Source organism: Ambystoma mexicanum, chromosome 4q (genome assembly GCF_040938575.1).
Source record: "Ambystoma mexicanum isolate Mex_15411 chromosome 4q, UKY_AmexF1_1, whole genome shotgun sequence".
NCBI lineage: Eukaryota > Metazoa > Chordata > Amphibia > Caudata > Ambystomatidae > Ambystoma > Ambystoma mexicanum.
In genome coordinates, this window is record NC_090928.1 from 564,254,352 (window position 1) to 564,274,421 (window position 20,070).

The following is a 20,070-nucleotide window of genomic DNA, read 5'->3' on the forward strand; positions in this document are numbered from 1 at the left end:
CAGTTAACACAATAAAAAAAGAAAAAGATATATAGTCATCTTTTTCTGCTTTTGATTTTGGAAAGTATGAAACCCACCATTGTGTCCACTTTTCTCATTTTGACTGCAGAACTCACACTGTGCAGTTCATGTTACCTGTGAATATGATTGCCATTAATCAGTTGTTTGTCATTGGTTTGTTGAAAGTTTTATTTGATGATATGTTGATAATGGGGCTGTGTGATGTTTTTTTGTATCTTAAAGAATTTGTTAACAATGAAGTAGTCCTGCTGGTGATGTAGAAAATGGGTGGGAACAATTGTTGGTAGTTGTTTATTGGGATAGAAAATGAATTTCAGTGTGAGGTGCATGATATAGAATCATTAAGTATACTTGCTGCACTGAAAATAAAAGAATGATCACAGAGCAGTAGAAATTTGATTGTATTTACAATGCTTTTATAATTACATGTTGTGTGTATTAAAGTCCTTTCTGGGGTGATTTGAAAATGTGTGTGTTTTAAAAGTTTGTTTTGCTGGAGTGGTGTGATCTGAAAATGTGTGTGCTTTAAAACGATGGGTTTGCTGAAGTGTGTTTCTGTGTAGTTATCTATATATTCATGTGTTTATTGTTTTGGGAAACTTAGTGTTTAATTTCATGAAGATATGTTTGATTGGTATTATATTTAAATATCCATTCATAAAGAATATAGGGATGGTATTAGTTGTGCAAACTCCTATTATGTAAAAAACTAATGAAATGGATTTTTCAGTGCAAATTGCCCAATTAAATGCATGCGCAGTATGGGTTCAGCAATGCAATTTTAGTACACAAATTACAGGAGGTAACATTTTGGGATGGTTCTTTGGAAGTGTCCAAGTGCAACAGTTTAAAATAGGAAACACACTGATTGTTCTTGTTACTCTACTGCTACTTGATACAGAAATACTGGCAGCTGTCAATGGCAGTTTAATGGGCAGGCTGGAACTTCCATTTAGTTAAGGCTAATATTTAGCATTTATATGATGAAGGGGGTGGAATTGCACTAAACACCATTAAGATAGGAAACTACAATCAAGATACAGTATTTTAATGGAATAAGATGAAGAACAACCGGCACGTGTTTCGACACTCGGGTCGTCTTCAAGGCTGAATGGTTAAACTACATTCAAGTAACATAAAAGGCATGTTAAGTGAATAACAATAAATAATAACATTGTGCATCAATATGTATAGCAATGTAAAGTACAAAATTGAATAACATATGTATGAGACAATTGCAAGAAACATATTTTTGGAAAAAAGAGAAAATATGACATAATCCAGCATGAAAAAATGAGAAAATGAAAATAAATAAAGGACATACCATATCAGGTAAGGAGGGTAGGATAGCAGTTACGGAATAATATAGGAACACAGCATGAAGAACAAGAGTGGGGAAAATATACATAAGCATAGTTATAATTAATACCATGTCATCTTCAAGTATCGTTGATGCCACAAACACTGTTGCAAAACCCCCATGCAGATCACGCACCAGCACAGTGCAGTAAGTAAAGAGTAGTAGTGTAAATGCAGGAAAGTAGTCCAATTGACAGTGATGCCGGTGGCCATCAAGAAAAAATATATAGATGGCACCCGTAACAGAAATTGCAAAATCAATAAATATGGTGCTAAAGAAGATGGATAGATCCAAGCACAGCGTCCATTGAGGAATCACCAATTCTAATGGAGAACCCGGTACAAGAAAACCCATAAGCACGGTATCAAAAGGACCATATGGGTCAGTGAGGAATAGTGTAACCAATAAAGATACGCTTACCATAAGGAATTAGGAATGGCCAATAAGTATATGTCAATTCACAAAGAGTGTAAGTTGTAGATTGGGCACACAGAGGTACTAAACCATACCCGCTCACCTTGGCGATAGAAGACTCCAATTGGAAGACCCAAAGCAGATAGGAAGATTTCCCGGAACAAATCCTGACACCTCCGCCCGAGGTAAAGTAACCCGGGTGAGGAGACAGGACTCCCAGGGAAACCCTCAAATGGGAAGAAAACCCTGGACGACTTCCACTCGAGATGGTCCGGTAGAAGACAGTGGAATGGATGGCTCCGGCAGGAACCCTCAAAAAAAACCCCGGGAATCTGGTCTGCAGAGTTGAACAAGGGGAAAAAACAGGGGAGAAGATTTAGAGGAGAGAGCCAGGTAAGAAGAGAAATTAGGAGGTAATGGTAAGCTTCTCACCATCCGAAGATGGATCGGGAGTGATTATCCGGAGCTTCGTGGAGTAGAAGAGCTTCGGGAGAATCTAGATATGGATAGACGGGAATAAGAAACTAGGGTAGAGGCACGAGAACCCTTAAAGATTGGGAAACTTACTCAGCTGGAGGGAAGGCAGAGACGGGAATCAATGGAGAGAGATCCGTGGAACCGGCTGCGAGCGGGATTAGCGGGAATAGCGAAACCGGAGAGACGGCTCTGCAGAGGATCGTAAATACAGGTAAGTCAGAACTGTTAGTTTGATAGAAAAATTAGTTTTAGGAGAGAGAGAGAAATCCAGAAGCGAACTCACGGAGCGCCAAAGGCAGAAGTGACGCAAAGTGCCGGTCGCTTGGTTTACGTATAAAGGGTCACATGATCTCCATGCCGCACGTGATTGCCTGTTCGCACGGCAAGGGAGCGTGCAACAACTAGACAGCTACTAGCCGGATGAGGAGAACAGGAAACTTCCCGCACAGCGGGATGTGTAGTCAAGGCACCGCACAAGCGGGTCCGAGCCCATAGGGACCACTTGCGGCGATGTGTAACAGTATAAGAATCCTGTTGGAACATGACCAAAAGTAAATTAGTGATGGAATCCAGGAAATACCTGGAATCAAATAATGAAAAGAAAACGAAAGTTATCGAAACTCACGAAATTGGAGATTGGTAGGTACGTTCCCGTTAAAGGGCGTATTTAAACTGATGAAGTCAATAGGAAACGCCAATTGGCTAGGATGAATATATTGCTTGCAAAAATAGCACAATGAATGAGAGATTGGAAAATGGAATCATCAGTTGACGGCCACGGGCAAAAGGAGAAAATACTTACTCAGTAAATCGAGTATGGAACAAATAGAATGAAACAAATCCAGCGAATGCTTACCTGGGTCGCTCTGAAATACTAATGGCCGCCGTGTACGTCACGGAAGTGACGACGATGGAGGCGTTGACGAATTACGTTGCGTGAGTGACGTACAATGTCAACACAGTGACGTCGGCAGAAGTAAAATTCAATTGAGTCGTATAGATGACGTATTATGTCAACAAGGGACCAGGGTACTGTGTGCGTGACCGTGATCGCCGCGTACATGTGTTGAGTGACTTGAAATTCGATACTATTCATTATTCGCACAGATATTTAATAACTAATACAAAAGTTAAGTCTTTGAACGCAATGGAGTTAAATGGAGATCAATGTCACTAAATAGTGCACAAAAGAAAATTCAATTAAGTCGCAAGGATAACGAATTATGTCAACAAGGGTTCGGGGTGCTACGTGCAGGACCGCAATCGCCGCGTACATGTCATGAGTGACTTAAAATTGGATGCTGTACATTATTCGCACAGATATTCAGTAACTAATACTAAAGTTCTTTCTTAGAATCTACCTTCTTCTTCTCGATGACCCCTTCAGCTAATCAAGAAAAGGGCAGCAAGATTTATCCTTGTGATCAAGCCCAGGGATTGCATCTCTCCTGCCCTAAAATCTCTACACTGGCTCCCGGTTGCTACAAGGATCAAATTAAAATCCCTCTGCATCATCCACAAGGCTGTCTGGGGCCAGGGACCATGCTATCTGCCTCCGTCTACAAACAACATTTGCCTTGGCACTTACCGGCCTTAGCCACCGTAGACCTAAACTTACCCATTAATGTGCATTTTTTTACAGATGATAGTTCCCTATAACCTTCTACTCTGGGTGCTTACACATGCTGTTCACTCACGAGCACAGGGACCTCAGCACTTACCCCCTCTCCCTTGTTCCCCTCCTCTTTCTGCACTTGCACGCTCTGAGTTGTTCACAAGGCCTGGTAGGTTTGTCTTTATCTTCCAGTGTATTATTGTCTTCTATCCCATGTTCCCTCCATGTTGCCCGTGGCACTTTGAAAACCAATTTATTTGTTGTATAGGTGCCTAACAAATGCCCAATAAATATATAAACAAAATTTGAAAAAAGACTTGACGTTGGTCATTTTTTTACCTTTTCATTGCTGCTTAAATGTCATGTTTTTATTTTTTATTGATTTGGTTAAATTCATGAACCTTTCATTTTTTTAGTACATATTTAAAAATTATCAAATAATATTTCATGATACTAAATTTTAAAAAAAGAGAAATAATACATACATTATGTTAAAATACATATATTATGTTACAATTCATTTTAAAACTAAAACATCATACTCACAACAATCAAAAGAAAACATTCATAACAGTTTCTGAAAATAATAAAAACACTATTGCTTTATGTTTGTACAATGCATACATTATTTGTCAGATTAAGATTATTGTACAAGGCAACTATACAGCTGATGTTTTTTTTAACATTTCCACATTACAGACTTTGAAAACGGAGTATTTTTGTACATCATGACTTGAAGTAATACCTTAGACTTACAACATTTCATTTCTATATACAGCTGAACTACCATATGAGAATACATTTTGAGTATTTGCACTGTATTCTTCATGTTACCAAAGCATACATTCTTAAATGTTTTAGTTATGGATCATTTCCATTAAGCCTCAATGTCACACAAATTCAGGTCAACCAATCATCTAATCATTGCTAGTTTAATCGAATTACTCTCGGATGTGAAAATCAGGTGCCAGAATTTCAAAGCATCTAAGATGTCCAGTTTCGGTAACGCAGCATTTTAAGTACAAAATATGCATGTTAGTAGGTTGAGGGCATTTTGTGAGTAATTAGCATATTGTCTCTGGCTGGTTTGTCTCTTTACAAAATCTGCAGTAATTATCACTTTTGTTGATCATGCCACTTTTTGCCATTATGTCTTTGCATGGCCATAGATTGAATCGAAATCTTATGAAAGTATTCCTTAACTTAACTAATGGACTTTGGACAAGGCAGCTAGCTACAGTATGCAGCTTTTTGTTGATAAAATGATTGGATCTGAAATCTTGATACATGCCACACTTCTCCTGCATGCTTATCCAATCATACTCATACATTTTTGTCTTGGTCTAGATGGATTATTTACTAAAAGATCTAATGATACATAGGGCCTTCATAGCAGCTGTTCACCATGGAGCAACATTTTCAGAGGATTTTAGTGTACGGCCAGCTAATAACATAGATTTGTGTGGTTTGGTGAAGAAAGTAGGCATTTTCTTTAGAGATTGCATATTTTCCACAGATAGATTGTATTCATCAAAACTAGCCAACACTCAAAGTGAATCATTGCTACTGGAATACAGTCTGGGAGGTTAAGGACCTGTCACCAATACCGCCCTTCAAATTTGTCCCAGTATGATTTTTGTATAACCTTCTGACATTCTTGTTAGGAAAGATTTCATATTGTAGATAATTTTCCTTCCATGTGGCAACCCCCAAACTTTTTGCTGTTGTTTTACACCCTGATCTAGACTTTGCCAGAGAAGCACGGCCTCCTGCCGCACTCCTCTGGGCTTTCGCTCCATTCTTACGGGGAAACTGACATGCCCTTAAAACAGTCCGTACCGGGAAACGTTGTTTTCTGTAGTTCTTTTCTCATGTTGCAGCTTTCGCGCAACATGGCACAAGAGTGCACCGTAACTTACATTACCGCGCTCTTGGGTCTCTAGTCATTCTACAGGCCCTAGTAACTCTCAATGGATTCATAACGAACTGTGCAAGTATGTCACGGACGGGACTGGTGGCAGCGATCGTTTCTTTGTGTTTTGCACTCCCTTTTGCCCTGTTAACCGCACTTCTCGTGTTTGGCCAAAATGGGTGGCCTGGCTTCCAAAATGGCCATGCCACGAGGTTCTTTATCCTGTCCGCTGACCGTCTTGCCCCTTCACCTTCCCCAGGTCGAGCCGACCCGGGGCCATCCTTATTTGGGCATGTACTTTCCCGCGAAACTACAGGCCTTGTGTGTGCCTCCAGGATGTGGGCTGGGATGTCTGGTCCCAATACACATCCTGGGTGCCAGAGAGTCTAGTGTGTCTTGAATGCCTGGGACCACCGTGGTCCGTTATAGGTCCATGTATGGTGTGAGTGTTTTGTGAGCAGATCTCCCATTGGGTCCTCTCCGTTTTGGCGCGAAGGGAACTCTGGATAAGAGGAGGCTGGAAAAACCACTGCCATGTCGATCTCCTGAGTTCTCACGAACGACGGATACAGGAGCCAAGTATCCTGCAACTAAGAGGCTGAACCAAGGAATCGCTGGTGACCCGCTGAAGGACTTCTCCTCTGCACTGCTGTCGCTATGTGAGACCATTCTGCCTCTGATCGAACGAGAAGGCCTGTACTGGTACTACGACCATTTGGTATAGTGGGAACAACTATTCTCGGCATCTTCATCATCTCCTGCACGTAAACCTTCAGAAGCGTCTCTGGGCCATCCAGTGGACTGACCAGTTTACCCAGGAGTCTTGCTCTGTCACCGCCGTCAGGTTGCTGCTGTATTCCGAGTCCTTGACACTCTCACACGATTCGTACACTTGGCATTCCCAGGTCTGAAGTGAGAAGTGTGCATTGGGCTGAAATACACACAGCCGCTTCGTTGCCCTGCTGTGGTAACAATCTGTGCGGGTTCACTGTGTTCGGGACATCCTCAACTCTAACTTCTGCTGCCGTGGAATCTACACGACACCGAGACATCCCCTGCTCGTTTTTGAACCTGCCAGCACTGAAACTGACGCGGAGAAGCCTGGGTCTGCCTGCATCGGGGACCGGTGAGTAGCAACGCTAGGAACCGGTCACCCTCCTGCAGTAGCCTGTAGCTTTTCCTTGCTGTGTTAAACAGCATGCCTTTTACGCACTCACGCTCTGCTTCTGCCCGCAAGTGGAGGCCGCGCTTGAGTAGCGGAGATCTGTTCGTCCTCATTTGTTCACTGCTCTGAACTGCCTGATTTCCTTGAAGAGACTCCCCTTGGCCCGTTGGCACCAGCGTGTGCAGGTACTTTTGAGCACAAGGCTCCACTCTTCGCAGGGCTCGGACTTCCTTCTAGTTAGGTGACCTCTGAAGGCGAACTGGGTCTAACGATTACTTGCACTGCCTGTTTTCCTCCCCATCTAGGTGGTCTGCATATTTCGTGCTTCGAACTCTTTAGACCCTTCGGTAATTGTATATATTGTATTTAATTGTGATGTGTTGGTTTACTTGGGTTTTACTGTGATTCTTTACTATGGTCAATGTTACAGAGGCCTTGTAATAAATGTGTCTATGTTTTTAATATAACACCTGCCTGGAGTAATTTGTAAGTGTCATTGCTTTGTGTGCTCATTGCGGGCTTTCCGTCACCCTCCCCCCTCTTGAGACCTAGTCTTGACCGCCGCCATTGCTACCCTGATTGGTCTGGCTTGTCCAGAAGTTACCCTGTTCCAAGAAACTAGGCTGGCCTTCTGAACCTCTGCCCCTCCAGGACAGAGTTCAGAAATCCATCTTAACAATTCTGAACCATATAATACAATTGGGGTGGCTTTTTGCTTATAGTAAATTATTGCTCAGAGGCAAGACAATTTGCCTTATTTGTATAAAATATGCTTAGTTTGTGCAATTACCATATTTAACTTTGTGTTAACATCTTCAAAGTATTGTGCGTCATTGATGTGATCATTTATACTTACTCCAAGATAGATGTATTGATTAACTTAATCTTGAGTTTGCAAAGTCCATTTAAAGATTTTTGGAGTAGCTCGTAGTTTTACACACTGCATTACTTTTGTTTTTGTAAAGGTGATTTGTAGTTGGTTTAAGTGTGCATATGCTCCCAATTCATCAAGCAGACACTCAAGATCTTTAGGCGTTCGAGATAGAAGAATAATATCATCTGCATATAATAACCTTGGGGCCTGTTTAGCTCCTATTTTGGGAGCATTTGCAATTACACAGTCAAATCTTTCTTTTAAATCCAAGATAAAGAAATTAAACAAGGCTGCTGCCAAAATGCAGCCCTGTTTGAGTCATGCAAACGTGGGGATGTTTGCTGACAGTAGACCCTCTAAGGTAAGGTGAACTTGCATAGACATTGATGAATGCAGTAAATCTATCAGATTGATGATGGTTCGCAGGCATTTGGCTTGCATCAATTTGTGTATCAATAACAGCCTTGATACAGAGTCGAATGCTGCACGGAAGTCTATAAATGTCAAATACAGTGCTTGGTTTGTTTTTTTGCAATGTGCTTTGATGACTGCTAAGGTTAATAGGTTAATACTTGTACTGAGTCAGGCCACAAAGTCTGTTTGAAATGGGTCTCGATGCAAGCTTTTTATAGACCATTCATTAAACTCCATAAATAGTAATCTGGCAAAAATGTTGCAATGCACATCGAGGAGAGCTATTGGTCGATAGTTCGAGGGTAATTGCCTATCGTCTTTTTTGAAAAGAGGTATTATTATTGAGTGGCTCCAAAATATTGGTAAGGACTTAGTTTGTATAGCATATTTAAAGATCTTCATAAGGATTTTGCCCCATATTATTGGCTATTTTTTCAGCATCACATTTGACAGACCGCCTGGTCCCAGGGCTCTTGATTGACTAAGATTGTGAATAAAATATAGTATATCTTCTTCAGAGATAGTCAAAGAAAAATGATCGCCAAGATGCTGTGCAGAATCAAGAGACATGGGAGTGGGATTAGCATAGAGAGTTTTGTAATGTTTTATCCACTCGGATTATGTGACCCCATTAATTTGAAGAATGCCTTGGGTACTGGCAATCATTTGATTAAAGTATGACCATACTTGAGATGTTTTCTTTAGAAATTGCTTCAAGCATTAATTCACTGTCCTGTTGATATAGGATGGATTTTCTAACATGCAGTTTTTGTATCTAGTTTTGATTTTTTTTAATGCCTCTATCGAGAGGGATCACACTTCTCGCATATCCCTTTCATACTGTCTTTTCCTTTCTATCACTTGGGGATCTGAAACATTAATATTTTTGTAGTTATCTTGCCTTAAGATATTTGGTTGGATTGCATACAACTGCGTTATTACAGAATACTGCCTCTTGTCATGCAATATTCCGTCACACTCATTTGTGCACTCATGCATTAAGCATCCAGTCAGATCATTTAGGGAGGCTTCGGTCCGTCGAAATCAATTACAACCCTTATTAATAAGGAGATTGCCTGTATATTTTTTCCTACAAATTTCATTTTTAGAGTTGGAATGTATCCACTTTAAAGTTAACATTTCGTGATCGCTATTAGTTTGTTTTATGATTTCAAATTAGACAGCTTCTGCAAAAGATTACCATCTGTATAAATGTAGTCTATAACAGCTTCAGAATCCCCTCTTCTCCAGGTGGCATGCGGGGGAATGTCACCCAGGAGTGAACCATATACCATAATCATGATTTCACTTTCATGAATGAAATCCATTTATGTTTCAGGGCTATCTGATGGTAGCTTTTGATCAGAGAAGTAGTGTAAATTAAGATCGCCCACTAGAATCACATTAGAGATTGATACAGACTGATCAATTAGTGGAAATAATTTAGCTAGATCATAAAAGAATGGATCAACTTTAATGCTCGCCGGGTTCCAATATACGTTGATTAAGGCAATACATCCTGATGGTGGTTGGATTTTAACTAGCTGCATATAGTTATTAGGTGTAGCCCACAAGGTTATTGATAGCTGTCTTTCACTGCTGTCATTAGACCAGATGCCGGTCAGCCATGGTGTGCTCATAGAGCTGGCAGCAATATAATATCATGGTCATCCTAGGATGGGGACTCAGATAACCAATTCTCTTGCAAGGCTACTATATCGAAAGAATTGAGTTGATTATTATTGTCAGACAGAAGATTTAAAAAGCCTTGAGTATTCCAGCTCGCACAAGTTATAATTGGTAAATCCACTTGTTGTTGATACTATAGAACACATTTGTTGCAATTACAAGATGCTGTAGCAGTAGGTTGATTTATTCTAGTTCCAATTGTGTTAGATTTTGACACTGGATAGTGCTTTGAAAGAAAATGTCTTTCTTTTAAAATGTTTTAATTTAGATTCACTTCCTGTTGTTTACGTCAAATTAGGTAAAATCGAGAGTGTATCTTGGGCAATGATAAATCCTAGAGCCATAAGATCTGCTATCGTGTTAAGCACTATACCGTATCAAATGCATAATCTAATTACAGACAAGTTTGTATTATCAAGAAATTCGACCTGTTCCATATCCAATGTTTCCAAGTCTTCCAAGCATTGTACTTCAGCAAATATGGGCAGAGCAGATGTTTGATTAAGGTCATACATTGGAAATGGGTCTGCTCTACAACTCATAATTAAACAATGATATAGTTTACAGTCAGAAGTGTTAGATAAATTGTTTTGTTTGGACAAGGTAGCTAGATTCAAGTGATTAAAAGTATCGACAGATAAATTGGTTGGCTGTTGGCCCACTGTCAATGGCTTCTGAAAGATCATATATTGATCAATCTCTTTGCGTATTTCTGCACGACAGTCATTCCTCTGATTAGGAGTGTCAGTAGGCATATTCAAATTGGAAGATTGTGAGCCTAATGTCAATGATTTCTGCGAGGCCATATAATGATCTATCTCTTTACGTATTTCCACACGTCGGTCAATCTCATTCAGAGGAGCCATTAATAGTGGTGCCAAGATTGTATTTTGTTTGTTGGTTCCATTAGCCATTGGGTATATTTTAGTTTTATTAGAAGTTTTAACTGATGTTGTTTAAATGGAACCTTGTGGACCTAATATTGATGGTTTATATGATATCATATATTGGTCAATCTCTTTGCATATTTTGGCATGTCGATTATCTACATTAGAAAAGGCTGCTGATGGGGGTGCCAAGATTGTATCTACAAAAATTGTAATTTTTACCATATGTACTGGAGATTTTACAAAGGGTTCACTTTTCTGCTGATCTACAGCTGCTATCAAGTAATCCAAAGGCGCATAAGATTTGACAGAGTTATCTGAGTCTTTCGTAGCCTTTTTGTTTTGGGAACGTTTTAAATATGTTTTAACCACTGCTGCTGAGGCTTTAGACATCGCCTTCTTGGCTAGTGTGATGTTTTTAATGAATTGTTTCGTTTTTGACTGCGGATATTGTGAATTTACACTTTTGTTTTTCTCACCTATGAGATTTGTTCATCTGTATTAACACCATTAGGATTTCCTTTCCTTTATTTTTTTTTTTATTAGTGGTGGTACAAATCGTATAGGTACATATTTTCAGTTCAGTCGTAATTTTCGGATATTCTTCAATAGCCTGTTGTGAGGAGGGAGGCACAAGGGGACGTTCAGAGTCTTTGATAGGACAAATTATATGACCAAATGAAGGAAGCATAGGGGTGGTTTGGGACAGATTACCCATATTTTCCACTTTCTGCAATATCAGTTTAGGTTGTACAGATATTGCAGGGTTTTTATTATGGGCATCCGGAATTGGGTTTGATTTGACACTCTTTTCTGATAAGGTGACCAAAATGGCTAGATCTTGTTTTAGTAATTTAGTAATAAGAGCCGATTGTTTACTTATTTTTGCATCCATTGTTTCAAATAGTTTTGCAAGGGATAATAAGGCAGTGTTCATTGCACTCAAAATAATGTCAATCAAGGAATTAGACATGTGGTCAATCTGTCTATTAGCCTAATGACAAAGATTTGTCAACTAATGTCAGATTGAGGAATTGTATCCAATTTACGAGGAGTTGGACGGGTGAAAAATAAGGAAAGGTCTGATGTGTTTGGCGCTGTATAACCAAACACCAATGGCGATTGAGATAGATCATGTTTCTCCTCCAACAGTAAATCTAAGTTCAAGGGGTTTCCCACTAACATGGAATAGTTTGAAGAGTCAATGTTGGAATTAACATGGGGCGTCGAAGATTCCAGGATTGCTAAAGGATTAGAATATATAAAGGTAATTTTGTCTATGTGGATAGCCGTATCAGCCAAAGTTAAAGGGGCTAAGTCTGCGTGCTTGATTGATAATGGTTTGGTAGCAATGATTGTAACAAGCGTGTCATTTGCACTAGATGTCAGATCGATCTGAACGTCCAGAACTGATCTTACATGAGAAGTTACAGCAACAGGAATATTCACAGACAGCAATAAACCATTAATTTCAACTGGCTCTGGAGTGCCCACAAACCCCACTTCTACCAACAGTCAGGAAGCTCATGTGCCGTTATATCTTTTATGGATTGACGGCAAGTGTTTGCGATTCGTACAATAGGTAAAGCAGTTTTATTATTATTACTCACCACAGGTTGGTTGAACTATTCTCTAATGTCTGTGTATTGGGCATGCATTCTTCTTTTCCTGGAAGGAGAACATGGTAACACAGATTTATTTGTTGAAAGGAGTATAGGTGCCTTGTTATGCCGCAAATGTTTTGTTTCCGAGATAACTTTTGTTTTTCCCGGAACTGATGGCATGCCTGCCTTTAACGTGTAGGTAGTTCTCCACATGCCAAAGGTATTAGAAGCAAAATTCTAGTAAACTACTAGTTCTCAAAGGATTCTTACCAAAATATCAAGTCTTTCGTCACAGTTTGTTTGGAAGGGGCAGAAAGTTACATGCAGAGAATATTTACACACGCTTACCGCTCGGCCGCCTCGCTGCCAAGCTGTAAGTGGTACTTCACCAGTACTTCTGCTCGGTGTGGCCAGCTATTCTTATGCTGTTGTGGGTAAAAGGGGCGGGTTTTGTCTCTCAAGATGTAAAAGGTACAATTTAACACTCTGCAATACAAAAAAATACAGACTATAATGAGTATAAAGTCCAATACTTTCAGCACTTATATATGGAAGGTTCCAAAAGGACTTGGCTGAATTAAACATACTTCACAACAATAGGAGAAAGGAAGAGCAAGCTGTCCTTGTCGGTAACCGGTACTTCAGCTTGGTGTGGGCACGCTGGTACGCGTGGCCAGCTATTTTTATGGTGTTGTGGGTAAAAGGGGCGGGGGTTGTCTCTCAAGATGTAAACAGTGCAACAATGTAAACTTTCACAACAATAGGAGGAGGAAGGAAGAGCAAGGAAGAGCAAGCGGTCCTGGTCACTGAGCGGTACTTCACTGGAACTTCAGCTCGGTGGGCGCGTAATTGTTATTAGTTGAATTTGTACAGTGTAGCACAACAGTCACCAAGAGATGGTCATAAAACAAGGGGCTTGTAGCATGATGTTCAACCAGGGCGAGTGATTGTCAGGAAATAATGTAATCTCACTGTGCATTTCTTAAAAACATTTTGAGTTCTCAAAGTCTGTAATATTTTATATATAACAATACCACTGTCAAAATAGGTCAACATGATATGCACACTGACCATGGCTGTAGGTCATCTTTAATGCTGGTTATTGTTGTAATTAGTGCTATTACTAGTGATGTGATCCGTGATGTCATCATTGTGGTCATAGGCTGCTCAACAGGATGTGCAACATTAAGTTGGCTTTAGCTGAAAATATAGGAACATGTACAACTCTTGAGTTTTTTCAAATCTTTGGAGAAGTATGAAAGTAAAATTCAGATATGTTGTAAAGCGTTTTTGGGAAATAAAAACGTAGAAGTAATAATTAAAAAAGCTTTTCATAAGAAAAGAACATTGTTTATTTTCTTGTGGAACAAACTTAAGAAATTACCAGGTGACTATACCATTCCATAGAAATACAGAAACAGTTCATTTACTTACACAACTTTTGTGACGTGATTGGCAGAGAGTGAAAACCACTTCTCATACGAAAATATGTTTTAAAAATCTGCTTCTTGCTATTGATGAGAGTGGGCATAGCTTTGAAGTCCAAAAATATTGTGATTTCTAAAAAAAAAGAAATGGTAAGGTCTGATAATAAAAAAAATTGAAAGTGTAGGTCAGTCTATCATAAAACCTAAAAAGCAAAGTGAGGTATGGACGTGCAAGTTTTTGTGCAATATTGATAGGTTTTCTTGTAAAGTCTTAAAGAGATTTTTGCAAAATAATAATAATGTTCAAAGACAGATAAAGATGCTACAGAGAATAGATAGCTGTGAAGTTTGTGAAAAAAACAACTGTATCTGTATTTGTTTGTAGAAGAACTATTTGACACAAGTGAGGTACTTTATGTTTATAGACACTACATTGGGTTTTGTAATCAAACAATTATTCCTGCAAGAAGTGTTTTGAACGACATGGTAGTGCCTGATATCTCTGTTGTGCTTTGAAAATTGAACATGTTTGAAGTGATTGTATTGTAAACTGTTTATCCTTTTTGAGGTAATTGTTAGATTGTAAACAAAAACATCAAACCTTTCTAAAATATCATTGGTACAAGGTCTTAGAGGCAAAGTTGTGAATGTACCTCTCAATTTGGAAGAAAATATCAACACTCTAGTAGTGAAGCATCAAATTGCAGATTATTTGTTTGTTTTAGTAAATGGTGCTGCCAAACAAGAAAAGAACATATGGGAACAGCATATAGATATATGAAAGGTGAAAAATGCATTGGTGTTTCTATTAGAGCACAATGACTTATACAAAGGCAGTGTGAGTGCACCAGACTTGTGTGTGTTTGATGTTGAGCTAACAAACAAAAAATATTTCTGTTGGTGGCTTCCATTATGATGACCAGGGATGAATGAGCATGTCTGGGTACATTTTCCTTCGGATAGCATCTTTGTAATTAGTCCCAACACATGTGGTAGCAATGTACCAGTACCCTTTCCGGACTGCCAAACAATTGCCGGTAGAGGCACGGAACTCCCAGCAGGCCTGATCTGCCTAGATTTCAGGTCCCCAATGGCAGTGTTTTCACTGAAGCACTGCACCATTAGCAACGGTGCTGGTGATTTAGTGACTCCATTCCTGTGGAGTCCCATAGGATCTACGGGAATGGGGATTTAATGTTTCCACTGCTTGCCATAATATCCCGGTGGCACCAGGAAGTCACGCAGTGGAAACAGTGTTATGGGGTTGCTGGTAACTCACCGCCTACTGGCAGGTTTTACCGCCAGCCCCGTAATGAGGCCTAGAGTCTTCAAACAACTGTAGCACTGGCTCATTCCATGCGAAGAGTTTTCAGAAATGCTACAGAGTTTCAGAGAGGATGCTTTTTTTAAAGAAGTGTCTACGGATGTGCTGCTCCTAGATCCAGCAGGACCACTTGGGTGAGTGAGAGGCCTCCCAGGATCTTTTCTTTTTGATGCAATGCATCTGCGAGAAGTCTTCATCCTCTTCATCCTGGGGTACTAATAGTGTCTTTATTCGGTTGAAATACACAATGGCATTTCGCAACTGAAAAAAGTTTTTTAAAAAAGATGTCCGCCATGGAAAGGGATATGAAGTCTGTTCACCCTTTTGATAGCGGCAATTAAAACAGTTAAACAACTATCCAAAGAAGATGGTCACCATGGAACAGGAGAATGGTCTACATATAGTCTCTTCTCCCATGGTGGCCATTAAAAATATACAAGAAAAAAAATTAAGAAAATATCTGTCATTGAAAGGAAGAAGGGAGGGGAATGCAGTTGTACAATTTCTTTTTATTTTACTTTCCACACATGATACAACGTTTTTATTAACGTAATTGTCTGTATTATACATGTCAATTATGTATGGAATCAAGGAACAATCTTTAGTTGCATAGATGTTAAGATGAGGAATATAATTGTCTGTATTATAAATGTTAATTATGTATGGAATCAAGGAAAATCTTTAGTTGCAGAGATGTTAAGATGAGGAAATCATGGTAACAAAACCTTTGAAATTCTTAGGAAAAAACATTGGTGCAGGGACGTTAAGGTGAGAACTTAACGCAACAAAACCCATGAAATTAAGCTAAAGCCACCTTAGCATTGTGCCCCCTCTTGCACAGCCTATGACCACAATGATGACATCACAGATCACATCACTGATAACATCACTGATTACATGTATATTCCTTGAATATGTATATATGTATATTTATTTAACAGCTTTTTTATAATGTGCCTAATACCGTACCTGAGTTTTGTTTCTAAGCATGGATCTGGGATTCGGACCTATGTTGCTCTTTGTGGTCTTGCTTCCAAGACCAGCACGTTGCTCCTCTGCTATCCTCCGTTAATTTATTTTAAAATATTTTAGCTACGTCAAATAGGATTTATTCTCTCCAACGAGAAGTCTTTTTTCCTCTGTAGCATAATTAATTAATACAATCTTCATTGGTTGTGTACCAGGAATGCTTTCAGTATTCACTTAGTACCATTATGATGGAAAAAAAAAACATGAATAGTCTTCCTTTTAATGTATTATAAAATACACCTCATTCTGTTTCAGAATTACTATTGTAAGTATAATATACATGTACAATCCACATATGTATACACAAAGATTTGTATTGATTTTTATATAAATATATATAGCCATGGCTACAACACCAGCCAATGAGATGCAAGTATGTGTAGGCTCGGTTAAGGCAAGCAGCAACTGGAGGGATTCTATTTGCGTATATCGGCGCACCCGGCAGTATTGTAACCACATTCACAATTAACATGTGGTGTATTTTAGTTACTCAAACTGCATAATATAAATCACCATAGATATCGTAATATATTTTTGCAGTCTGTGTTTAATTTGATATACATCTGTAACTTAGAGTGTGGCCATATAAATGGCGGTTTTGGTGGAAGGAAACAGAAGGGTTGAACAGGGAAGGAAAACATAAAGATGAAACATACAACAAAGGTAATTAAAATAAAAAGGAAAATATATTTATTGGGTTATTCTTTTTCTTTTTTTATGAAAAAGGGTACAAAAGCACTGCCGCTTAAAACAATGAAGGATGACAATTGATCTGGAGTTCAGCCATTAACTTGTCCCAATCCTTAGTTGCAGCACGCCCATGGCTACCCATCGGTGTCATAGATCACACATGACTCTCATAACTGAGACATTGGGAGCCGGTAAAATTGGAACATGTGGAGATGACACTGCTGCCGAAGTCGAGGGTTCATTTAGTGTCAGTGGTGTTACTGGTGGTGCCATTTTCCATGTACATAATGCATGACCTCCATGTGTTTTTGTTTTGTGGTGTTCATTAGATTCATAACGTGTCCACAACATCCCAATACACTCTCACCAGATGATTGATGATCACAGATGTTCGAAGGCTTTATGACGGCACATTTGATGGTCCACGTCTAAGTGTCTTCATGCACAATGTGCACTGTACATCCTCTGCCTCATTTATAGAGTTGTGCTCTTTAACCTCGAAATATCTCCAACTGTCTGCAGGGATTTTTATTCCTGTGGCTTTCTTCCTGGGTGGTGATGGATTGGAGACACATATGTCATTATCATCACTGCTGCTGTTGTCATGACTTGTTGAAATGTCCAACTGTGGAGGAAAATATAAAATAAAAAAATGACAACACTAAAATGACAATGACACAAAAATGAAAAAGTTTAAAAAAAGAAAACAAAAGGAAGGGAAAAGGTGATTAGGTGATAAATCGGTAAAAAAAGTGGAACAATTAAAGTGCCTAAAGTTCTTATAGTTACTTGGTAAACCTTTCACTAAAAAGCACTAGTAGCAATGATCAATATAAACTTTTTCTTTCTGGTTGGGGTGTTATTCGTGGAGATAAACTGCGGCGCATTCTGATTGGTCACTTTCATACGTGCACATTTCATCATATGGCGTGGTCATGGCCACGTAAATACACTGAAACATGTGATTGGTTTGTTTGTTGATATGGATAGGAATCATGTGTAGACCCGCAGGCGCAGTGCATGATATGATTGATCAGGTGCATAGATGCATAGCCGCATTGAAGGAGCTTTGAAGGAGCTCAATGTCCTATCAGATATTTGGCACGTGTGGATTTTGTCACACGTCATGGGCATATCCACGTCAATACACTGCAACTTGCGATTGGTAAGTTCCTTGACGTAGATAGGAATAATGTGTAGACACTATGAGAAACCAACTGGTGTCTCACTCACTAGTCCCCAGGGATCTCTCTGTCAGGCAGCCGATTCACGGCCATCGCCTTTGGATCCAGACCCTGGTGTTGACCAGTGTGGGAGGATCACCTGCGTGAGGGGTTTTCGGTGAGTGGGGGTGAGGAGACCAATCGTGAGATGCAGTATTCCCCCTTTCCCGAAACCTTGACCCCTCCTATTTCATAGGATTCTCTGATGTCCCAACTCCCCCCCTTTTCTACACAAACATTGGGCCAAGGAAAAGGGCGACTGAGAATAACAAGGCTGACCATTACATATCTCATTGGACATGTCCCGCTAATCGGGTCATTCAAAGTGAGGCACTTTACTTTAATCACATACATCTGATACCCATTAGCTCTCCCCACATGGATAAAATGTGGAACATAGAGACACATTCTGAACAAGGTAGAAAACGAGAAGCAGCAGAACTTCTCGGATGAAGCTGCTGGAGCAGAGCGACACATAGAGGGACAAGAACATAGGGTAAAGGAACCGAGGCGTTCCCGGCAGGATCTCGTTGCCTCCAAAGAACTGTAAGAAATATGTGGAGAAGGCCAAATCCCAGACAAGAAGACTGCATTGTGTTTCAAAGGCACCAGCGACCTTCCCAGATGAATTACAGAGTTGGGGAGGCAAGGCTAAGCCTATGTTATTAACCTTGACTAGTGAATTAAAATGGCAATGACAAGAAAGGAATACACACAGGCGATGAGTTGGTGAATGAGATCAAAGACCAGGGTTTGTTCAAGAAAACGTGGCAACAATATATCTTAGAATTGAAGGCTGCACACGTGTGGATGAGATGCGAACAAAGACAGACCTGTGGTGAACTTTAAATTACCAATAACTGTGAAGCCAGTGACCGAGAGTAGCCTAGTGGTCCAGCGAAAGGAAGTAGCCCACTAGAAAGGTGAAATATTATTTTATAAAGCAACAAAGAGAATGAACTTTAAAAAGTGTAATGATCAAGACCCCGACAGAAGGGTAACTGGAAAGTTAATATTGAAATCTTGTGCTTATGATTTTGAACTACATAGACCAAGAAATACTGGGACAACTAACACAAGAATTTGCGTTGAAGGGAAAGTCAATGTGGTCCTGTGGAGGTCTATAGTTAAAGCCTCGCACATTCAAAAGTCTTCGACATCAGGTAAAGGTCTGAGCCCGATTGAGGGAGACCGAAGTGTGATAAGTTAGGGGAAGGGAACCCCTAACAAATGTGAATTAGGCTTGGAGAAGTGCTATGATTGAGAGGTCAGAGACCGACAGAGAGAGTCCTATGTGAACTTTGTGTTTATACTTTAAGAGGTCCAAGCCCGCCAGAGGGAGACCTATGTGAACCTTTTACTTTGAGAGGTCTGAGCCTGATCGAGGGAGACCTGCATGAACTTATGGTTAAACTGCGAACCCTTTTGTTGAACAGGAAAAGAACTTTTGGAATGCTGGAAAGGTGACTTTAATGCGGAAGGCCAGGCGGACCTCGATCCATGCTTGGAACTGCTTTGTTTTGAGAACCTGAGCCAGAGTATGCCATCCTGTCTATGGGGACCACCTTACTCCGTGCTGTCCAACATGGGAAGGAGATCTGACTAAGCCACGTTGATTCTTTATGATTTAACGATGATTTTCTTTGCATACATATTCCCCTTGGCACACGTTTTCTATAAGCTATAGGGCAGGCATTATGGTTTATTAGTATAGGCCATTTTGATTTGACAGAGACTGACTATGACTGTGTTTTCTTTATTATTTGATGGTAGAGACTACTCCCATTTTAGCTATAGGGCAACATAGGAGTTTTTCCAAACCCCAAGAAATGAATAAAGGTTTTACAAATTGTACCTTTTGTGTCAGTGTCATACTTGTGATACAATGCCTCCATTACAACACACAGTCACAGCATGTGATGTGATTGGCTGGCTCATCAGATGC